Source organism: Drosophila suzukii, chromosome 3, assembly GCF_043229965.1.
Source record: "Drosophila suzukii chromosome 3, CBGP_Dsuzu_IsoJpt1.0, whole genome shotgun sequence".
Lineage (NCBI taxonomy): Eukaryota > Metazoa > Arthropoda > Insecta > Diptera > Drosophilidae > Drosophila > Drosophila suzukii.
The window spans coordinates 50,673,884-50,687,000 of NC_092082.1; the positions used below are offsets into that span (position 1 = coordinate 50,673,884).

Genomic DNA, 13,117 nt, shown 5'->3' on the forward strand with positions numbered 1-13,117 from the left:
TACTTTATAGACTTGGCGTTGATTTGCCTGGGCTTGTTGAGTGTTTTATGTATCCCATTTGGAGAAGCTCGTCCACTTTCACACTGATCTCCCCTTGAACTTTCGGATTCTTGATTGCTTAATTGGCTTGTCATCCTTCATCGTGATCTAATGCTCTGCCATGTTTGATGTTTGATGATGAGGCAAACAAAACACAAAAACTAAACAGGTTAATTTCAAATAAGCGAAAAGACGCTAAAACCCAAAGAAATTTAGGTTTCAACCCACAAAATCGGTGTAATGTCTTAAACTAGCACATAATTATTTTATCTTATAATAATAAATAAGTGCCACGCTAATAAAGCTCAATGAGCTACGAACAGAATAAAGAGCGACACAGCTCCGCGAGCCGAAGAGACGGTTACTTTTCGTATGTCTCAACGCGTGATAGCGAAGTGCAAAAAACGACCCTACTGTCGGTCGATAGCCAAAGAGCACGATCTTGCTCACCATGCTTACTTACGGCTACCCCTACTCCGACGGCGTGGAGTCAACAATGCAAAACCCCCCCACCATCAGTTTCGACCCCTGGCGCACCAACAACATGCAACGGTAAAACTTCTGCATCCGCACTAAATTTGTCAGCAACAACTACGGCTACGGCAAAAAAACCAACGACAACCACAGCTACGACTATTATTTCGGAATCGACTGCAACCGCAGCTCTAAATACAACGGCAACAAAAACAACGACAACAAATCAAAGCCAAAACAAAATTCAGCAAGCGGGTCCGGCCATACAGACCGGACTAGATCGGTACATCCATATCAAGCGTAAGCTTAGCCCGCAGAACACCGCGGTAGGTAACAAGTCAAAAATAAACCGTGTACAAGTAGAAGATATATTACCCGGGAGATCCGACAGCAATCGATTTGCGCTTCTAGCAGAAAAGGAATCAGGACGGGCTCAGGAGACCCAACCGAAACCTAAGCCCCCACCAATTTACATTAGGGAGAAAATCTCGAACGCCCTGATCAACAAAATTGTTGCGCTGACCGGAGACGGAAACTTTCATGTTGTTCCGGTCACAAAAGGGGATATCCATGAAACCAAGCTTCAGACCAAATCTGAAGAACATTTCCGAGCAGTATCCAAATACCTGGAGGAAGCTAGGAAAAGCTACTACACGTACCAACTAAAAAGCAGCAAGGGCCTGCAAGTGGTAATAAAAGGAATCGAGCCCGACGTAACCGCCAAGGAAGTTATCGATGCTCTTAAGGAAAAGGGGTTTTCTGCAAAGAACGTCAGTAACATTATAAACAGGAACAAGGAGCCGCAACCACTCTTCAGGGTCGAGCTGGAGCCAGACAGCAGAGTCTTGAAGAAAAATGAAGTGCACCCCATTTATAACCTGCAATACTTATTGCACCGAAGAATTAACGTGGAAGAGCCACATAAAAGGAACGGCCCAGTGCAATGCACAAATTGTCAGGAGTATGGACACACCAGGGCATACTGCTCGCTTCGAACAGTCTGTGTAGCTTGTGGAGACTTCCACAATTCGGCTAACTGCCCTGCCAACAAAGAAGACCCCAAAAAGAAAAAATGCGTTAACTGCCAAGGTAACCACACGGCAAACTACAGGGGCTGTCCGGTCTACAAGGAGATGAAGGACCGCATGCGAAAAGTGATAGCAACGCGTCATCAGAAAACCCAAAATGCGTACACTTACTCGCGTACGACGCCGGAAGTATTTTTCGGCACGGCTGCAAGATCCTCCTTTGGTCAACTAAATACCCAGACAGGATTCTCATACGCCGATGCCCTTCGATCGGGGACGGAAAACCCACTCCAGTCTAATCTAGGAAACGCTCAGCAGATCCAAGAACAGTCGCAAAGCACTCTGGAAACTATGATGGTCACCATGCAACAAAGTATGATGGAACTCATGTCATTCATGAAAACGACCATGCAAACACTGGTTCAAAACCAGAACATGGTGTTACAGCTACTTGCAGCTAAGCAGTCCAAATAATCAGATGGCAAACCTACGAATAACAATGTGGAACGCCAATGGCGTTTCACGGCACAACCTTGAAGTAACACAGTTCCTGAATGAAAATCATATCGACATTATGCTACTGGTAGAGACGCACCTCACAAACAAATACAACTTCCAAATAAGAGGCTACACTTTCTACCGCACAGACCATCCAGATGGTAAAGCCCACGGCGGAACCGGCATCCTAATCAGGGAACGCATCAAGCACCACTTTCACCAAAGGTTTTCAACTAATTACCTGCAAGCCACGTCTATCAAAGTGCAGTCAGGCAACGGAAACCTCACCATAGCCGCTGTCTACTGCCCGCCTCGCTTTACAATTTCTGAAGGACAATTCATGGACTTCTACAACTTGCTTGGAGACCGCTTTATAGCTGCAGGGGACTATAATGCCAAACACACGCACTGGGGATCACGCCTTGTGACTCCCAAAGGAAGGCAATTATACAATGCAATCATAAAACCGAACAACAAATTAGACTATGTTTCCCCTGGCAGCCCCACATACTGGCCAACAGACCCCAGGAAAGTTCCAGACCTAATAGACTTTGCGGTGACAAAAAACATTCCCCGCAATATAATAAGCGCCAAAGCGCTTTCGGACCTGTCGTCAGACCATTCGCCAGTGCTAATAACTCTTCTTCAAAGCACAAGAACCACAGATCACCCCCTCAGGCTGACGTCGCACAGAACCAACTGGTTAAAATATAAAAAGTATGTAAGCTCACACATCAAATTAACACCTCACTTCAACATCGAAGCGGACATCGACTGCTCTACCGATGCTCTTGAAGAAGTATTCGTGGAGGCAGCCACTATCTCAACACCACAAGGCAGGGACGCGCAAACCAACCACTTCAAAACTAATCTGCAAATTGAACGGTTAGTCCTAGAAAAGAGGCGCCTGCGACGTGCCTGGCAAGCCAACAGATCGCCGTCATCAAAACAACGTCTTAAGGAAGCCACTCGCTCACTAAATCGAGCTCTAAAGCAAGAAACAGAAAATGCACAGCTGCAGTACATTACAAAACTATCGCCAACCAGTACAAAACATCCTCTGTGGAGGGCTCACCCAAATCTGAGCTCTCCAATCGAAACAGTGACTCCGATAAGAAACTCATCTGGCATCTGGGCCCGCAGCGACGAAGATAGAGCCGAAACTTTTGCGTTACATCTAAGAAACGTCTTCCAGCCGAACCCTGCCACTGGTTCATTTTTCCTACCACAAATCGAATCTGAATCTATTTCCCTACCACCATTGTTTCAGCCAAAGGAGATCGCGAAAGTCATTGGGGAACTGAAACCAAAAAAGGCCCCTGGCGGTGACCAAATAACCCCAAAAATGTTAATTGAACTTCCAAACTCTGCCATTGAGGTTATCTGTAAGCTCTTCAATGGGATTATAACTCTCGGCTACTATCCGAAAAAATGGAAAAAATCTATTAACATTATTATACCGAAGCCCGGAAAAGACCACACAATTCCGTCATCCTACAGACCAATTAGTTTATTATTGTGTCTGTCTAAGCTGTTCGAAAAATGCCTTCTAACTCGCATAACACCATATCTAGGAGCACACAATGTTATCCCTGCTCATCAATTTGGATTTCGTCAAAACCATGGAACAATCGAACAAGTTAACAGAATAACATCAGAAATACGCACAGCCTTTGAGCATCGGGAATACTGCAGCGCAATATTCCTCGATGTATCTCAAGCCTTCGATCGAGTATGGCTAGATGGCCTCATGCACAAAATCAAAACACACTTACCTGATTACACTCACAAGCTTCTTGAGTCGTATCTATACAACAGGACCTTCGCAGTAAGGTGCAATACAACAACATCCGACGACTACATTATCAAAGCTGGAGTCCCGCAAGGAAGCGCGCTAGGGCCTACTCTGTTCCTCCTATACACAGCGGATATTCCCACGAACGAGCAGCTAACAACATCTACGTTCGCTGACGACACCGCAATTTTAAGTCGCTCGAGGTGCCCAGACAGAGCCACAACACAGCTAGCAAACCACCTCCTCGTAGTAGAGAGGTGGCTATCTGATTGGCGGATTAAAATAAATGAACAAAAATGTAAACACATAACGTTTACTCTCAACAGGCAAACATGCCCTCCACTATTATTGAATAATACGCAGATTCCCCAAGTCAACGAGGTAACGTATCTCGGCGTCCACCTTGACAGACGACTAACCTGGAGAAGACACATCGAACGCAAGAAAGTACATCTAAAACTAAAGGCCAGCAGCTTCCACTGGATTCTGAACGCTCGTTCGCCCCTGCGTCTGGACTACAAGGTTTTGCTCTACAACTCCACTCTCAAGCCCATCTGGACATATGGCTCCCAGCTATGGGGGAACGCCAGCAGAAGCAACATAGACATTATACAGCGCGCTCAATCGAAAATCCTGCGAACTATCACTGGGGCACCATGGTATATTCGCAACCAAAACATCCACAGGGACCTAAGCATTCTTACCGTTAAAGATGAAATAGACAAACAAAAAGCGTCCTACAACGAAAAACTCTCTGTGCACCCCAATCGCCTCGCAAGAGGCTTGACTTGGGTTTCCAGCCGATCCCGTCTACAACGCAACGACCTGCCAAGCCAGCTATAACTTTCGGGCCCCTTTAGCACAACATCAGTCATATGACTGTGAGTTAGATTAATTAGTCTAAGATTTGATACACTTATTGTTAGTATCCAAAGGGAGAAGATTCAATAAATAAATAGCAAAGCATTTAAAAAAAAAAAAAAAAAAAATGTTTGATGTTACCGTCATGGTGTTGAAGCTCGATAGCTCTGCATCCAGGAATTTCATCGTGTCGTTATCCTCGCTTGTCTGTTGAACGACTGCCACCGATAGCTTCTCCTCGAGCCATCCATTGTGTCGATTCCTGGCTGGTATCATTATTTCGTGTCCAGCACCCTTTACCTCGGTTCCGACTTGTGTTAGAAAGTTCCATCCCAACACCAATGAATTCACAATCCCAGCAGGCTCATGGTCAGGCGCTTGTTCCCGAATGCGATTTCCACCTCCTGCTGTGCATCGATTTCGCCGCATCTTCCGTCTGCCTACCTAGCTTGCCGTCCTATCCTCATAATCTTCCCGAGGGCAGCTAGGTTATCCGCAAGTTCTTCGCTTATGGAGCTTGCGGTTGCCCTGGTGTCGAGTGTGCCTCCACCAATCCACTATGGGGAATTTGACCACTTTTTTTTTGGCCAAAACCCATTTTTTAAAAGTCGTTAAAAATAGGTTTTGTTTATCAGAATGCATCAGGATAACATCAATATCTAATGTTACTAACAGAAAAGTTTAACAGTACGCACCACTGTTAAGTTATCAGCTGTTAAAGCCTGTTTTAATTTCAACGAGGTGGCAGCGCTGGTAAAGCGCCTATTATTCTTAATAGTTTAAATTGTCAAAAAGTGTAAAACTAAACATAGCTCTGAGATTTTTGAAATACCATCCAATCAGAGGGACTTGTAACTTGTGTTTGTGGCCTTAATATTGTATTTATTGGTTGTGGTGCTCGTATATTCGTGTTCTAGTTCTAACCTCAAAAAAAACAAAATCTTTAAGTTAATTTGTATTTTTAAATAGAGCTACAAAGTGATTCCAGCTGTTTCCACCTCTGAAACCTTTCTTATCTTGTAGAGAATTTAATTCTCATTGAGCTCGGTTAGTATAAAAGTGCACTTTTGCGCACTTTCTCTAAAATTTTGCTTTAAAGACCTCTACCTAATATGGTATATTTCTCTCATTTTTGTCTGGTAAATGCCAGTTTCGATGTTATCTTAAGAGAAACAGAGTGCAATTATATTTCTTATTAAATAACGATTATTTTAAAATTATTTTACAACATCATTTCACTTACTTAACGTTGATATATAGGATTTTAGTATTTTTGTTAAGAATTATAGTGACAAGAATACAAAAAATTACAATTTCTCTAAAAAAATGGAAAATAAAAAACGCAAAATTTTTTTTTTAAATCAATTTGGTTTTAAAAAAAAAAGCCAAGAAAAGAATTTTTTTTGTTTGATTAAGAAGAAAAAAAATTTTTTTTTCTTAAAAAAAAGGCGGGGTTATGCCCATCTTTTTTTAATTTACTTCCTTTAAATTTTATATACTTAATTCTAAAAACAAAACTTTTAAATGTTGCTTCGTTTTTAAGTTAATAATTAATGCCACAAAAAGTGGGCAAATTTCCCATAGTGCAGTCGTCACCGCTGCGGACAACTGCTGCTCCTCATCGAATGCTGCCAGCAGACTGAAAATGCCCTGCGATCTCAGCCGCAGAGAGGCGAGCGGGGTTCGCAAGATCTACCTCTTCAAACTAACGGGCGCTACTTCCGACGACTCGACTTGTTGTGGTTCACTTGTAGTAGACTGATTTACTTTCATATCTTGACTGATCTTGACGGATCGACTCCTCGTGATTGACCGATGATGCTGCCAGCGCCCTGCGGCTTTATATAGCCTATATGGCCTCCGGAAACCGTTATTTCCCTTTTTCGCACGGCCCGCTGAATCTCTCCACTCCTGGTGGACACAGCTTCAAACTGGAGTTCCGCCTATTACTGCCGTCCCGCTGGTTCCCATGATGCATATGGCACGCCTGTGTAGAGATGTGGACCAAGGTCCACGGCAGAGTCCAAAGTTCGGTGGAGTTCCGTAATTGCCTTTTGCATTCTCATTCTCTCTCATTCTCTACACCTTGGTCTCCAAACTCTTTTTCTCCAAACCTTGGTCTCCAAACTATCTTTCTGAGTTCCTTCTCCAACCGATCTTCGCCGCGCAGTTACTACGCGAATTCGCCGCGTATCTGGTTTGCAGTAAACTATCCGTTGTTACTGCTGTTGGAATTTGTGGGGAGTTATTCAACTCCTCACATCTTTGACTCCTCAATTTCTTCGAAAGCTAACATATGTTCGATCTAAGCAAACATCAGTTTCTCTTTTGACGGTAACACTGGCCAAATTCGCTGTTTGATGGGTACAGCATTGCCAACATCTCTTAACAGGTTCGATTACATCGGTACGTCCAAGACCTAATTTTTCGTAGAAAGGAATTTTCTGAGCAACCAGCTCAAGCTCTTTCTTTTTAACTTTCAGTTGGATTCTCGGATCTTCCTCAACATCTCAGTCCCGACCAAAGTCAAGTTCATTTATTGCCTAACCAAGATGTAGAATTTCACCTAATAATCCAAATTCTTTCCAAAAGTCGACACCGAGATAATATCTTGTTTGAATTCAGGAACGATATAAAGGCTTATCTTTTTAGAGAGCCCTGGGTATTTTATATTTGTCGATAGACGTCCTTTTATTGAACAATCCGAGTTATTAGCTGTTCTTATTTCACCCGAACATCTTTTGACATTGGAATGATTCATCAGACTTCTGGCTGCTTCTGCGCCTAGACAGCTGATAGTAACTCCTAAATCTAACAATGCTACGTAACTATGACCTTCACCCTGAACATCATTGAGTGTTCGATTGTCTGTGCTTGAAAACATAGACGAAATTAATTTCTGGCGTTCCGAACATACTTTTTTCCAGAATGGTCTTATCCGCAATGTAGATCGTTTACCTACTGGGGGTTTTCTAAGGTAGCTCACATCTCCAAAGATACGGGCTCATGCATACTCTGAAGCACGATAACCTAACGTGAAATGGTTCCGATATATTGTCCTTGCTTTGAGTCTTACTGGTGTTATTCTCCAGTGTGTTCTCTGGGTTCAGCGCGGATGTTGGACAACCATCCGTCTGAGTAGAAAAATCTGTCTTTACTACATCGGGTGCGCTGGATAAGCTTTTCCCGGTACACGCGCTGATCCGTTTCCCGTCGAATTACAGTTAGGAAACAACCGTAACAGAAAATGGAACGCCGCTCTAAGAAATCGTCGAAGTGATGACCGGGCTGACTGCGACTCCAACACTTTAATGGTTTTCGTTGAATAGCTGATATCTCTTCTGATTCCTCTAAATCGGCTACCCCAGAACGGAATGCATTGTTTTTCTTTGGCATCATTGGCTTCTGCTGCCTGCAGAACTGTTCATGTATGCGAATTTCCTCTCTCAACCTTGATATATTGCTTATACCCCAAGTTCATAAGTTCATATTGCAGTGAGGTTTTCGAGTTGCGAATCAACAATCGAACTGAAGAATTTTCAGAAATTTGATTGCGCAAACGTCCTTCAAGTTTTTCGATTGCGTATTGAAATTCTTCGCAAAGTTCCCTATCTCCTTGACGTCTTGAATTGATTGATTTTCAGATATTCATATCGGTATCGATGCCTTCAAGCTTGCGTCTGAAATTCCCAAAAACAACCCACTTGCTTCACCTCCGAAGAGTAAATGTAAGTGGTCACAGAAGATACAGCAATAGCTATGTAGATTATGTTTTCATAGTGCGCGAATCCTATATAAGAATTCCTCAGTTTGCAGATCGTCTTTAGAGTCTTCAAATTTTTACGCCAGCTTTGCATGATATTTGCAACCTTTTCAGGAGTGATCAAAGCGGGATCCGATCTGCTTGTGTTGCTACGCACGGCTAATAAGCTGTTGCTTGCCAATGCTGAGCTTAGACAAAGATTCGGTTGCCTTAAAGTGTCGGGAACGGATAGGGTCATACTGACCCTACCTAATTCAATATTGGCAAGCTGATGTTGAATAAAAGCGGGTAGAGGGAAGAGGAAAAAACTTGCGGAGAAGAATGTCAATTAGGAGCTCCAATCGTGATGCAAATAACACCGCACATAATAAAATTGTCTTCTCTTTTTATTCCAGTTTATTCGTTCAAATCCCAATAGAATGCCGGATTGTTTTCATGGTCGATTAACCCGTTAGAAAACAAACGAACTATTATCGCATCTCCACGATCAAAAATTTCAGATACCTATGGCCTTGATAAGGGGAAAGGACTAATTGTCCTAAACTAATTGAAATTAACAAAAGAAATTTGGTTGAGCGCCACTCGGGCCCCACACGTTGTGCGCCATTGTGTATCATGTGCGTTGGTGCGATGGGGTATGGGTTCTTTCTTCATCCTTTTATGCTATACACCATTACAAATTAAGTGCACCATGCGGATATCTACAGATAGGGCTAAGATGCAAACTTAAACTGCGAAAACTAGGATGAGCTGTTCTGATCTGGAACGAGTTTGGGGGGTGTGTGTCTTCACCCTCCCTGTCCAGACTTTATATGCAATTTTAACTACCACATGACCTGGGAACCACATTTATTTGAATTTGTTTCGCGGAGATGTTACTTCATTGATCATAATAATAACTAATGCTTTTCCAAAAATGTGACCGCTATCAGTTCATTTAGTTAATGCTCGACTGGGAGCACATGATACTGGTTAAACTGCAAACAAAATTATTCTTAACAATATGTCTGCAAGGCTCCCGCCGAAATTCTATTTTGATATACAATTAATGACGGAAGGGAGATGTATCGAATAGTAAGGGACGGTCACAGAGATTGCTGGTTTTAAAACGCGCCAATTTAAAGGCTTTTTAATTGTACGGCATATATAAGATCAGGGGTATATATATATGGGATCAAGAAATAAGAATTGTTTAAAGACTCATATGAAATCTGTCCATCCACAAGCACATTGGGCCTATCGTTGCTGTTGACGAAGATTTTGGCCTGGAACAAACTTTACAAGATTCGATTTACATAAGCTGATGCCACCGTGGCCCCAACAGGGGCTCCTCAGAGGCCGATTGAGATAGCGCTGCGCGTTGGGTGACTAACCCGTGGAAAAAATCTGTTCTGAGATAGAGACGTTAAACGACCGTTTACGTGGAATTTTGGGATGGAGCTACTGGAGCTTGAGAAATTTCGGAGGAGCCTTTTTGGATTTGTTCCATCAGCTGCGCGGCAAGTATTTGATAAGTGGAGTACGTTTGGTAATACTTGGACTTTAGTATGGATTTCGTGTCTGCGGCGCTCTCGCCTGCAGCTATAATGCAGTCTGAGCATATGTCGTATGCTGATTTTACCGTTTGACACAAGGAATTGAAGTGATCTCGTCGGATTTTACAGGCGGATAACGTTGGGGTAGGAGCACCTGGAGCGTTCACAGTGGCCTCAAAGTGGATCAGACAGTCAGCTGTGGCCATAAATCTGGTTAAAGCGGATTTTAGTGATGTTGCCATGACGTAAAATTATTTAGAATTTTAATTCAGAAGTAAGGAAACGGGCTTTAATTTAGGAACACATTCGGATAGGCAGAGTCAATAAATATTTATTACATCGGATGGTCGGACATATGTAAAGAATTACAGACTTTAATTTTATTTGTTTGAATGGAACATTTTATGTGAGCTCTTATCCCACTGTGCACTGGCGAAAATATGTGCGAATAGCGGAATAACGTTGCGAGAATTGTAAAGTCTTCGCTTATGTTTGTTTGTCGGTGCGTTTGTTTGTCACTTGCACAACTAAATTGAAAACGATTTGCTAGAGTAAATTTGTGGATATTGTAACTTTCTTTTTAATTTTAGAAATAATTTTGGCGTATTTGTATGTCGAGAAAAGTAGTTTGAGTGGACTGTATTAGAAAGAGTAGTTAAAGTGGACTGTATTATAATATTTATGTAAATATACACACGCAGCTGGAGCACAGTAAAAAATAAAGAGTGCAAGTCTTAAAAGAAAATTTTATGATCGGGAATTTTTTACTGTGGCTGAGATATATTTTACACACAATTGGAATTGAAAATATATTTGACAAATATTTTAGTTGAATAGTAGCACTGAAACAGCTACTGGAATTGTTCCAAGTGTAAAATTGTGGGCAAAAGAAACTGGAATATTGTCAGGCACAAATAACGGATTAATCACTATTGGATTTTGACAATATATCATATAGAAAGTTATTCGAAATAGGGTTCGAAAAACTGGCTGTACCGGCTGGGACAAAATCGAAGGAAACTCCAGGAGAGGAAAATCCAAAGATTTTGAAATCCGACTCGAAGGGCCAAAATGACGGGGCGAGGTGGCTTGATCGCTGAAATCGATGAAGCCCCAAGATCGAATGGTACGCAAAAAACACGGGAATACTTTGGGGTTTTTTGCGCAACGTGCATAGGTGTCTATTAGTACACTTTGAAATAAGAACTCCTTAAGCCTAACTTAACTTAAGCACTTCAGAGCAGAGCGGAGACTTAGGGGAGAGATGGAGGGGGAGAGCGGACGGCAGTGCGAGCGCGCGAGATGTAGACATCTGGATATAACTGCCGCTCGACACTGCCTCCTGAAACTAAACGCCCTTTTAACGCAAACAACATATAAATAGATATCACTGTGGACGGTCTGTTTGTGCCAAAATGATGTTTTAGGGCCCTAGAAATTTTAGATGGTGTTAAACAGCTCGATACAAGAAACATCAGTTTCATCACTTCTGGAAAAACCCAATAGCTCAGCGAGAAAAGAGCTATAAATAGCGAGATTTTGGAAGGCTCTAACTATTAAGGCTATACCTCGCTGTAAAGGTATTTTGAAATTCTGTAAACGCAGCTTAAACGAAAGAAAGAAAGAAAGAAAGGAAGATAGAAAGAAAGAAAGAAAGAAAGAAAGAAAGAAATAAAGAAAGAAAGAAAGAAAGAAAGAAAGAAAGAAAGAAAGAAAGAAAGAAAGAAAGAAAGAAATATATACATAAAGTTTTTAATAAAGTGCTAATTGCGCAGTGATAACATATATTTTTTGGTTGGCGAAAATCCTCATACTGAACCCTCCTCGAGGGTGCCGACTGGAAATGACTGTAGCGACAGTGCTTTTGCAATATATCAAGCGACGTTTAGCTAAGATCAGTGGTCAACCCTATGTGCTATAGTTTTTTAATACCTAAGTTATATGGGAATGACTTTTGGTCATGGTATTGAGGTATACTAATATGTAAATTAAACATAGGAAAAAAAATGTCCTTTTAAAAACTTCTGGTATCAAACAAAACGAAGGTCGCACATTTAACATACAAAAGTTCTAATATAATAATTTGTAACGAAAAAAGTTTTACATTCGAAAAAATAAAATCACCTTCTAAATTTACTATTTTGGCACGCTACAACGGAAAATGTTTGTGTGTGTAAGATCTTCTGAAGCGGGCAGAATGAGTAAATTTTAAAAAGTGTTTTTATATTTTTCATTGTAAAATTATTTTTCGTCACAAATTATGATATCAAAACTGTTGAATGTTAAATGTAAGGTCGTCACTATTTTTGTACCTCGCTAAGAGGTGTTTTTGTTTGATTGATAATCAAAACAATTTGTGTAGATTTCGATCTAAGCGTTCATAGGGACCGACAGACATACAGGCGAACATGGATAGATCGACTTGGCTAGTGATCCTGATCAAGAATTTATATACTTTACAGGGTAAGTAACGCTTCCTTCGTAGGTGAATGACGAAAAGATATTCGTTTTAAGAAAACCGAAAAATTACTAAAAATTAAAATTGGCTCTGTTTTTGTGACGCAGTCGAATTCATTTATTTATTTATTTTGAGCTGATAGAGATGCCATCAAGAAAAAATAAGTTAAATAAAATCCGAAACAAGCTGCTAAGGGCAAGGCGTTTTTTGTTTGATTCCAATAAAAATTTTACTTCTTTTTAACCAAACAATTTTCGTTTTAAAACCGTAGGAATATGTTTTTTCCTAAAACGACAAAACTAATATTAATTTACAAAGAAATTTGTATGGCGGCAGAGTGCATTCACAGTGCTTAAATTAACCAACAAAACCAAACCAACTCTGCGGCTAGTGATCCTAATCAAGTATATGTTTTACCCTTTTACTCTACGAGTAACGGGTATAAAAAAAATGTGTACGTGACTTACGGCTTTAACGAAAATTGTCTTACGAGCAAATTACAAAACTAGCAAAAGAGATCAAATGCAACTAGGAAAAAGTGGCGTATGAATAACATTGGCAATAAAAAATTATTTCTGTGTAGTCAAAATTATACATTTTTTGTAATATTTTGACATTTTAAAATAATTGTCAAAGGACAAAATAGTATATAAATCTCTCCGACCA

The 13,117-nt window shown here is 41.0% G+C and overlaps 2 protein-coding genes across 14 annotated transcripts in view; both read right to left on the reverse strand.

The window, feature by feature from the left end:
- LOC139352937 (uncharacterized) overlaps positions 1–2,420 on the reverse strand; it is a 77,376-nt gene extending 74,956 nt beyond the window's left edge. The window contains exon 1 of the mRNA XM_070995772.1: positions 2,281–2,420. The gene's annotated coding sequence lies outside the window, so the exon portion shown is untranslated. The remainder of the gene's footprint in view (positions 1–2,280) is intronic.
- Positions 1–13,117, reverse strand: part of Myo81F (Myosin 81F) — a 2,624,640-nt gene that overhangs the window by 2,058,910 nt on the left and 552,613 nt on the right. The gene's annotated exons all lie outside the window — the stretch shown is intronic.